Source organism: Canis aureus, chromosome 27 (genome assembly GCF_053574225.1).
Source record: "Canis aureus isolate CA01 chromosome 27, VMU_Caureus_v.1.0, whole genome shotgun sequence".
NCBI classification, from domain to species: Eukaryota; Metazoa; Chordata; class Mammalia; order Carnivora; family Canidae; genus Canis; species Canis aureus.
In genome coordinates this window covers 33,733,969-33,744,653 of record NC_135637.1, presented here as the reverse complement: position 1 = coordinate 33,744,653, position 10,685 = coordinate 33,733,969, and the positions used below count along the sequence as shown (strand labels likewise).

At 46.9% G+C, this 10,685-nt stretch overlaps 1 long non-coding RNA gene across 2 annotated transcripts; it reads right to left on the bottom strand.

Annotated features, from left to right (window-relative positions):
- Positions 1-7,577: 7,577 nt before the first annotated feature.
- On the bottom strand, positions 7,578-10,217 carry LOC144299562 (uncharacterized). 2 transcript variants are annotated; one of them, XR_013366253.1, is made up of 3 exons: positions 10,114-10,217; positions 8,529-8,615; positions 7,578-8,356 (listed from the first exon to the last, which is right to left on the bottom strand). It is a non-coding gene; the product is annotated as an uncharacterized LOC144299562 (long non-coding RNA). The 2 variants fall into 2 exon arrangements; XR_013366254.1 differs by having other exon boundaries at positions 9,206-10,192.
- Between the last annotated feature and the right edge of the window lie 468 nt (positions 10,218-10,685).

Genomic DNA, 10,685 nt, shown 5'->3' with positions numbered 1-10,685 from the left:
GTTCTTGCCAAAGCCCAGTCAATGCTGACTCAGCTGGCCTCAAGGTCAGATCCCTGAGAGACAAGGTCACTGTATCCTCCACAAGAAGGGGCAGCAACATTGCAGGATGTGTTATCTTAAGCCACATCAGCAACTGCCAGGTCCCCGAAGTCCTCATCTACAAGAACAACAACCAGTCCTTAGGATTCCTGACTCATTCTCTGGTTCCAATTTGGGCACCACAGTCCCTCTGACTATTGCTGGGCTCTCAGCTGAGGACAAAGCTAGTTACTACTGTCAATCCTATGACGCCTCAGTTGAGCCTGCATGGCTCAGAGTTCCAGACCCCAGAGTAAGTGACACACACAAACCTTTTAGCTCTTCTAGCACATTCATGACATCTGCTGGGTAAATCTTACTTTCTTGTCACCATGATGATTTTAAGTCAATTCTGGCATTTTTGTGGTTTTAGTGTTCACACCTTACGTATGCTGGCTCCACGTGCATCTCTGCCTTCCTGGCTGCTGGTGGCGTATTGGTAACTGTGGTCTTTATCCTTGGAAGTCAGTGTAGCTGGACCTAAAATCCTTCACTCATGTTTTCCTTCCCTGAATATCTTAAATATATCACTCTAGTTTCTTCTGGTATAAAATGTTGCTCTCAAGAAGTCTGATAATCTGATTTTTCTTTCTCTTGTGATTTTTTTTTTTTTGCCTCAATGCTCCAAGTTTCTTTTTAAGTTTATTGATTTTTGCTAGAATACATCCTGGTGTCGGTCACTTGGATCAGTTTTCTCAGGTTTACAGTTTCCCTTGGAATATATGGTTTCAAAGATGTTTTTTCTAATTTAAGGAAAGGTCTCTCAAATCTGTACTATTTGTACTTGACTTTGTACTATCCTCTTGTTTCTTTTCAGAGTCTCCTATATTATACAGGTGTTGGCTCCTTGTGTGTGTGTATCTGTGTGTGTATGCACCTATCTTCTAAACTTGTAACTTTTTTCTCAAATTTATTTTGTCAGTCTGCTTATTTTACATACTTGAATGAGAAGAACACAGGTGGGAACTTACATAACCTGTCCTCAACCCTTCTATAAGGCAGTCATCAAATTTTCTCACAAAGAAAACCAGCAAGTCTCCTTATACCAGCATGGTGCGGGCATAAGGAGAAGACAAAGACAGCTCAATGAAATGTAATACAGCTGCCAGTCAAGGATGAACATATGTAATATCAATTGATTTTTCACAAAAGCACCAGAGCAATTCAATAGGAGAAAGCAAAGTCCTTTCAATAAGTGGTGCTGGAAACAAGTAAACTTCCATTTCCATGGACTAAAAAAAGTTAATGTAAAATTTGTAGACAGCAAAGGCAGTCATCATTAATGTACACATGATGATTCCATTTGTATGCAAACACCTGTGTTACCACCTTCCAGATGAAGACAAAGAAAATTTCCAACACCCCAAAAGGGACTCTTAGTGGCTGCCCAGTCAGTACTCCCTCATATTCTGCTGGTAAAGGTTGAATTTGCCCTGTGCTCTGTGTGTGTGTGTGTATACATGTGTGTTCAGTGTGGATTCAGGCTCCACTGAGGAAGCAGGGCCTGTAATCTCTTCTTGGGGATGCTGTGGGCATGTCCTTGATAGATGCCCAGGGTGTTGGCAATAGGACGCCAACTCTGACTCCGTGGGTGCTCAGTGCTCCCTGGAGTCCAGAGCTGTCTTCCAGCCCCTACCCAGGCCACCCTTCACAGGACCACCTCCCTATAGAGCACAGTGCTAAGGAGGGGAGCTGATCTGCACAAAGAGAATCTCCCTGCCTCACTGGGAGAATAGGAGAGATGGTGGACTGCTCATCTCCAGCTGTGGGGCCTTGGAGATAGGGTTAGTATTAGGTCTTTAAATGCTTAGAAAAATTCACTAGGGAAACCATCTAGGCATACGTTTTCTTTGTGAGAAAATTTAAAATCAGAGATTCTATTTTTTTAGCAGATATAGGACATTTTAGATTTTCTATGTGTATTCTGTTACCTTTTGAAATCTGTTTTCAAGGAATTTGTCTATTTCATTTGGTTGTCAATTTTATGGACATGAATTTACTTACATTATTCTTTTAAGCTCCTCCCTCTCCAAGACTGCGTTGTTCTCCATCTTTTCCCATTTCCACTCCAATTTCATTTCTCTCTGTGGATATCACTTGGCATTATTCTTTGGGGGTGGGGACAAGAGTGTTCTTTAGGGGTAGAGTCAGGGCCTAGGCCCTGAAGCAGCAGGGGCTCATGGGGCTGTCCCTGGGGTCCACTCACAGTGGGGCAATCAGGCCCCTGGTTTCCTGCATGCCAACCTCTGCTAAGGGTCCCTGGGGCCATGTCCCAGCCGGTGGGGTGGGGTGGGGATGAAAAGGATCAGGGGAGGGGCACCATTGTGCAGAAAGGATGACTTTCTCCCAGGGTGCTGGGGAGGGAAGGGTGGAGTCGCACCGTAGAAGTGGGGGGCCTGTGGGACCCAAGACAGGGCTTAGGTAGGTACTTTCTTCTGCTAGCTTTTTTTTTTTTAAGATTTTATTTATTAGAGGCACACAGAGAAAGAGAGAGAGACAGAGACAGAGACAGAGAGAGGCAGACAGAGACAGACAGAGGCAGAGGGAGGCAGAGGGAGAAGCAGGCTCCGTGGAGGGAGCCCGACATGGGACTTGATCCCCGGTCTTCAGGATTATGCCCAGGGAAGGCGGCGCTAAACCGCTGAGCCACCAGGGCTGCCCTTCTGCTAGCTTTATATTTAGATGCTCTTCTTTTCCTGGGTACTCAAGATAAAGTTAGGTTACTGATCTGAGATCTTTCTTCTTTTTTAATATAGGCACTCACAGCTCTCCATTTGACTCTGGGTGATGTGTTTGTTGCATCCCATAAGTTTTGGCATGATGGGGACGACTGGGTGGCTCAGCGGTTTAGTGCCTGCTTTCAGCCCAGGGCGCGATCCTGGAATTCTGAGATCGAGTCCTGAGTCGGGCCTCCTCCACGGAGCCTGCTTCTCCCTCTGCCTGTGTCTCTGCCCTTCTCTGTGTCTCTCATGCATAAATAAAATCTTTTAAAAAATAAGTTTTGCCATTATGTGTTTCCTTTTTCATTCCTCTCCACTATTTTCTCCTTGCGCTTGTAGCTTTTTTCTTTGACCCACTGACTTTTTAGGAGTGTTTGATTTCCACACACTTGTAAATTTTTCTTTTTGTTACTGACTTATGGCTTCGTTCCTTTGTGATAAGAAAAGATATTTTGGGTGACCTCAGTCTTTGAAAATCTATGAAGACTTGTTTTGTGGCCTAACATATGGTCAACCTGGAGAATGTCCCATGTGCACTTGAGAAGAATGAGTATTCTTCTGTTGTTGGGTGGCATGTTCTATAGATGTTTATTAGGTTGAATTGGCTTACAGTGTTCTTCATGTCCTCAATTTCCTTGTTGATCTTCTGTCTAGATGTTTTATTCATTATTGAAAAAGGTATAACTAAGTCTCCATTATTGTAGAACTATTTCTCCCTTCAATTCTGTCAATGTTTGTTTCATACATTTTGGACTCTGTTGTCAAGATATAATGTCCACTTTTGTCTTGAGACTTTTTTTAAATTTTTTTTTTATTTATGATAGTCACACAGAGAGAGAAAGAGAGAGAGAGAGAGGCAGAGACACAGGCAGAGGGAGAAGCAGGCTCCATGCACCGGGAGCCTGACGTGGGATTCGATCCCGGGTCTCCAGGATCGCGTCCTGGGCCAAAGGCAGGCGCCAAACTGCTGCGCCACCCAGGGATCCCCTCGAGACTGTTTTTGACTTAATATGCACTTTTTCTGATATTGGCAGAGCTACATAAGCTACTTCAGTCTTTGGTTACTATTTGTATGGAATATATTTTTCCACTCTTTTATCTCAACTCTGTGTCTCTGTATCTCGTGAGTCTTTATATCTCAAATGAACCATATCTATGAATAATTTTTTAAATGCATTTTGCCTATCTCTGCCATTTGTAGAAAATTTAATCTATTTACATTTTTTAAAAGATTTTTTTTTATTTATGAGAGACACAAAGAGAGAGGCAGAGACATGGGCAGAGGGAGAAGCAGGCTCCATGCAGGGAGCCCGATGTAGGACTCGATCCCAGAACTGCAGAATCATGCCCTGAGTCAAAGGCAGTTGCCCAACCACTGAGCCACCCAGGTATCCCTAATCTATTTACATTTAAAGCAATTACTGATAAGGCAGGGCTTCTGCCATTTAGCTATTTGTTCCCTCACCTTCCTTGGGGAGACTGGATCCTCCAGAAAGGCAAGGCTGCCACCAGCACCCCTGAAATCTTCATGCTTAGCATGGTCTCTGGAAGAGATGTTCACTGGAAGAATAATGAATGGACTGTTGCTTTTCAGACATAACTTTCTCCTCCCCTTGGGTTACTACCCCCAACTAGTCCAGGACAGCAACTTCCCAGTTATGATGAGTGTCTGAATAGTCCCCACCTGGCTTGGCGGGGGGAATACTTCAGAGTATTCAAGGGGTTCATGGCCTTTGTGTCTAAAAGGATACTTCCACTTGTTCCCTGCTCACCTGAGAAAAAAATCCTTGCTTCAAAGTAGCCCAGACTCCTAAGGTGGACAACAAGGTTGCTGAGATCTTGTCCTACCCCTTTTTCCCAGAGAGATGCTAGTGGAATCGTGGCCCTGTTCAGTTTGGTCACGGGTGCCATGCCTGGCAAAGCCTTCTCATAGCAAAAGGGTGAAAGTCCCGCTCCAGCATCTCTGCCTTCTGGAGGAAGTCTGGGTCCAGTCCAACACCCACAACACCATCTTGATGAAGATTCTGATGCTATCTTGACCACACAGTCTGGCAGCAGAGGAGTAGAGGGCCAAGGCTTAGTTTGATCTTTTTTAGGAGATAGAGGACTTGTCCATCTTTTGTTTTGTTTTTTTAAGATTTACTTATTTGAGAGAGAGTGTGAGAGCAAGTGGGGAGGGAGAGGGAGAGAGAGAATCTCAAGCAGGTGTCATACTCAGCACAGAGCCCAACGCAGGGCTCGATCTCACGACCTTGAGATCATGACTCAAGCCAAAATTAAGAGTTGGATGCTTAACTGACTGAGCCACCCAGGCACCTATGACTCATCCATCTTGCATAAACAGCTCAATACAAGATCTGTGCATTTTTCTATTGCTTTGTGCTTCCCCTGCCTTGGGCTCGCCTCCTCTCTGGCTGGGCCACTGGCTGGACTGCACAATTATGGCTGTTGTTTGGGAACAGATGATTATGTGTTCTAGGGATCCTGTTCTAAGTCTTGAATCAGGTCAAATTCTTCAGCTTTGACCTTCTGTGGGGATGGGAGAGGTTGGCCTGAGAGGCTGCCTTTTAGGACAGTGTACCCCCACACAATAAACCCAGCAGAGGTTGGAGACCTCGAGCAAGGGCCAGATTCCTTTTCCTTAGGCCTATGTCCCTGTTGCCAGCCTGTCCCTCCTCTACCTCATCCATCCTTCTTCCCTCTCAGATATTCCCTCATTCCCATCCCTAGTACTCATCCATATTACCACCTATAGGAGGTATATAGCTCTCACTAATCAATCTCATCTTGATCAACCTTGGCCCAATCAGCTTTGTACCATCTCAGCCTCTCCTTTCTCACATGGCTCTAACTCTCTGACTCTCCTTCTCTACTTGCCTTCAACCCTAATGTTATGGAAACAAGCTCCATCTTGAGGAAGGGTAAGACTTGCACCATGGCCTTCACTGCCTCTTTGGTCAACTAGAAAAAGCAGCAAGAATCAGAGGTGAGAAGAGGCTCTTGGGGAACTCTTCCAGGTGGCTAAGAGCTGAGGCTTTGCCTCCCAGCATGTTCCAGATCGCACGTACCAAGTGCATGGAAGGGGCTGGGTTCCTTGCCAGGATGGAATTTGTTGCAGGGTAAAACAGAATTCTAGAGAGCACATTTACAAGGCATGTTGTCCCTCATAAGACAGGGAAGGAAAACTCAAGCCTCTACTCATACTCTTCAGAAGCTGCTTCTGGAGAAGCCAGAGCTGTGCTAACCTTGGTCTAACTCTGCATTAGAACCTGAAATCCTCAACTCTGCCTCTGCCTAGTGATAGAGCCCCACAATACAAGAACCCCAGAAAATGTGTTCTGTATAATTTCAGGAAAATTGAAGATGCCAAGCTTGGGCATGTGAGGCTAGAAGAGCCCTCACTGGGCAGACTTAGCTGAGGCACACATAGGAAGAAGTGAAGCTGATTCGGGCCCCCTGGGCAACATGAGCTATGGTCTGGGAAAGGCTTCTGACTGGCTTCCTTTGGTAGATGTCTTGCCTTCGATCATCAGGTAGGAGCCAAGAGGCAAGGCCCCCTCTTGGGGAATAGGACCATCCCAATACTTTGGGCTTCCAGGAACCAGGTGGAGTTCCCACCCCAGTACTGAGATTGATCCCTACTAGAAACAGACCAAATCCTCAAGACGTGGGTAGGACAGGGTAGAGGAGAGTCATTCAGTCTCTGGCCCTCTTCCCCCAGGCATGCAGGAATAACTGCTTTGTGACCCTTAGAATAGAACTATCTAGGAGGGGAAGATCAATTTATCAAGACGATGTAATAATTCTAAACATGTATGCACATGATAAAATATTCTCAAAATATATAAAACAGAAATTGATAAAACTACAGGGAGGAGTTAATAAACCCCTATATGGTGGGTGATTAGTACAGCTGTGTCAATTAGCTGTTATCACCTAATGAAGACATATACAGGGATCCCTGGGTGGCGCAGCGGTTTGGCGCCTGCCTTTGGCCCAGGGCGCGATCCTGGAGACCCGGGATCGAATCCCACATCGGGCTCCTGGTGCATGGAGCCTGCTTCTCCCTCTGCCTGTGTCTCTGCCTCTCTCTCTCTCTCTCTCTGTGACTATCATGAATAAATAAATAAAATCTTTTAAAAAAAAAGACATATACAAAATCCAAAACTAATATTTAGCAAACCAAATCCAACAGAATATTAAAAGGACATGTCATAATCAGGTTATATTCACTCCAGCAATGCATTTTAATACTAGAAAACCCATAGGCTGAAGTAAATGAAATTAGGTTTGGTCAAAAATAAATGAAAGAAAAAAAATACTATCATCTCAATAGAGGTAGAAAAAGCATTTGGTAAAATTTAGTAGGAGAAGAAATAAGAGATTAAAAGCATAAGGTTTGGAAAGGAAGAAATGAAGCATAATTACTTGCCAATAATATGATCTTCTACTTAGAATACTGAGAAAAATCAATTGAAAAATTAACAGAAATTACAGGAGAGGTTTACAAGGTGACTTATACAATCAATACATGAAAGCCAATCACATTTCTATATACCAGTAATAAGCAGAAAATTTAATAATAAAAACTATATACCACACCAAAAAATTATAAGATATCTAGTGAAAATCTATAAAAGTTTTTGAAAACCTATATGGGGATACTTATAAAACTTTAAAAAATAAGTTTAAAAAACGAATAAATAATAGCCCATGTTTACAGATAAGAAAACTTTTTTTTTTTAAGATTTTGTTTATTTATTCATGAGAGACACAGAGAGAGGCAGAAACACAGGCAGAGGGAGAAACAGGCTCCATGCAGGGAGCCCGACATGGGACTCGATCCCGGGTCTCCAGGATCACGCCCTGGACCGAAGGCAGGCGCTAAACCTCTGAGCCACCCAGGGATCCCCCCAATTTCCTTCTACCCAGAAGCAAAGACAAGAAGAAAAAAACCAACGAGTGTCCAGAGGGGCATGCTGAGGAAAAGAAGAGCTCCCCGAGGGCTGGGCTCCTGGAATCTCTGTCACATGCCCAGGAGACGGGAACAAATGGGTGTCGGAACCGGGCTGAGGCTTGCAGCTGAGGAAGGAGAGCACAAAAAAAGAAAACCACACACACACAAAAAAACACACACACACAAACACACACACACACACACACAAAATAAAAAATGAAAAATAAAAATAAAAAAAAGGAAGGAGAGCACAGAACCCCCCAGGAAGCCTGGGGCCCCAGGCGAGCTTCCAGACCCCTCCACCCCCGAACCGCCCCTCTGGAGCTGCAGTAGCCACACGGGCAGCTCCACTGCATGGTCTCCAACAGCTTCTGCAGCCTGGTCGGCGTCCTTCAGCTGGCAGTGCTTCAGGTACAGGTGCTGCGGTGTCCCCGAGACCTCCTCCAGCAGAGTCTCCAAGGGCCCAGGGACCATGTACGACAGGTTGTCACCACTCAGATCCAGCTTCTTCAGGGAGGCGGTGTGAAAAGTTCTGAGACAAGTAGGTGATGCCCACGTACAGGAGCGGATCTCCAGGGAGTGCAGTGGCTCCTGCAGGTGACTGAGGAGAGAGGGTGCGGCTCTGTCAGGGGAGGGCCGGGCCGGCAAACACCTGCCTGTCCCTGTCGGGGCCAGTCCTGCGGCAAGCACCTCACCTGGGCTGCCATTTACCGATAGATTTAGGAGTATGTCCTTTGGTGTACCAAGGATTGGCCCAGTCTCAACAGACCTACCTCCTAGGTTCTCTTCCAACGCCCCCGACACAGTTTCTCTGGTGAAATGGAGACCACATTAGTACCTGGTAGGACTGCTGACAGGAGCTGTTTGGAAAGAGATTATATGACCATAAAGAATCCATAGCATAAGCTTGTTTTTTATACAGGTTTGGGTTTGGGGGAGCTTAGCTTGGCTGGGGTGTGCAGAAGGCCTCCACCCAGAAATTTCTGGGAGGCAGCACAGAGCAGATGTTTCCCTCCCATAATCATCCTGGGAGCCGTGCACACTCCTCTCCAGGGCAGCACAAATACCAGGACTGATCTGTGTTGTCTCTAGTTCTTTCCTCAGGGCCCAGCACAATGCCAGGCACTCAGCAGAGCCCAAAAGTATTGTTGAGGAAATCGCTGCATGCATCTTTCCCCATTAAATTTCTCTTCCTAAGGAGATCCCAGCCACTGGCTACAGGGGAAGCCCAAGTTCCCAGACTGCCTGCGATGCCATGAGCAAGTAAGGAGAGCCACCACTTCCTGTCTTACCCTCTGCCCTGACTTGACTTGAGGGGGCATCCTGGGTACTTTTTAGAGGACCCTGCCCACCCCTTCACCTGAGCACTTGATGCAGGTTGCCTGACAGGTAGGAGTAAGAGTAGAGCTTCTGAAGGTGACCCAGCTTGCTGAGCTATGACAGGAAGTACCTGGAGGGCTGCTCAGGCTCAGAGGAGAAGGCCCAGTGGTAGCAGGCCAGCTTGAGGCCTTGCTGGTTGCAGATCCTGCCCAGCTGGGTGGCAAACAGGCTCTGCTCAGACAGTGCCCAGAACCAGTCAAACACCTCCAGCTCCTGAATGAAATCTAGGTTCAGGATTTTCAGGATCCCTATAAGGCTATTAAAAGGCATTTCTTTAATATGCAACTTTCTACTGCAGAGAGGCAGGGACCCACAGCTCCCTTCCACTTTATTCAGGAGGCCAGAGAGGAATGTATCTAACTTGAGGGGCCTTCATAGGAAAAGATCCATGTGTAATTCCACTAGTTCTTGCAGACTCTGCTGGCTTGGGCTTGGCCCTGGCCGGGGGCATCACTGTGAATGGTAACCAAAAAGGGAACCTGGCCAGGGCCTCAGAGGCGCCTTTACCTTGGACCTGTTCGGAGTCCAAGGTCAAATCCAGCACCCTCAGTTCTGACCTCCTGTGGAGATGAGAGCGGTGTGAGGAGATGCTGACATCTGGGGAGCCCATCAGGGCCCAGGGTAAGCAGAGCAGCAGCAGCAGCAGCAGCAGCAGCAGCAGCAGCCCTGGGCCACTGTGGAGTCTAAGTCCCCAGTCTCAGCATCAGCCCTTCCTAGGTGCCCCCCTAGTCCTCTCCTCTCTAATGGGTTTTTCCCTTCCTACTTTCCAGTCCCTATTCCTCACACAACCTCTACCACAATCCCTAGAAGGTAAAAAGCACACCCCTTAATGCTCTTCAGCTACACCATCAACCACTTCACGCAGAGATCCTCACTCACAGCCCTAGCAGATTCCAGTACTCCCTCCCTTCCTTCCCAGCTCTACCTCCAACTCAGAGCTCTTTCAGCACCCATACTTCAGTCCAGCAACCCCCTTACCTGGGACAAGTCCTCTGGGCAGGGCAGGCAAGCGCAGCTTGCAGGCTGTCTTGGTTGGGCCACTGTACAATCAGGGAGCCCAGGTGGAGAAAAGGGAAGGACCAGACCTGCACCAGTGCCTTCAGAGCCGCCACCTTTTGGCAAAAGCAGCCATGAGCAGTGGTGGGAAGTACTTGACTGTGAACTCTTCCAAGGCAGGTATGGGTGAAGCCTCATTGCTCAGGAGGTTGTGGGCTGCAAGTTCCAGGATCTTGGGTGGTGCAGGATTGCTCATCTCCATGGCCCTGGTGAAGAGTCAGGAGACTTGTTGCCTCAGCATCCCCCCAAGTCAGCACGGAGGCTCCAAGTCCTTCATGTCCATCGCAGGACAGATGTTAGCCAAGGAACTGGAGACCTCCCTCCACCCTCCATTCATGACTCCACATCCAGAGTTTGGGTCTTGCAAACCTGACTCTGTGACTGTCTCCCCCAACCCCCCACCCCAGGCACTGGTGGCACAGGGCCCAGAACTATCTCAGGGCCTTTACATTTACTCTTCTCTCTGCCTGGAAGATTTCTCCTAGAAATCCACT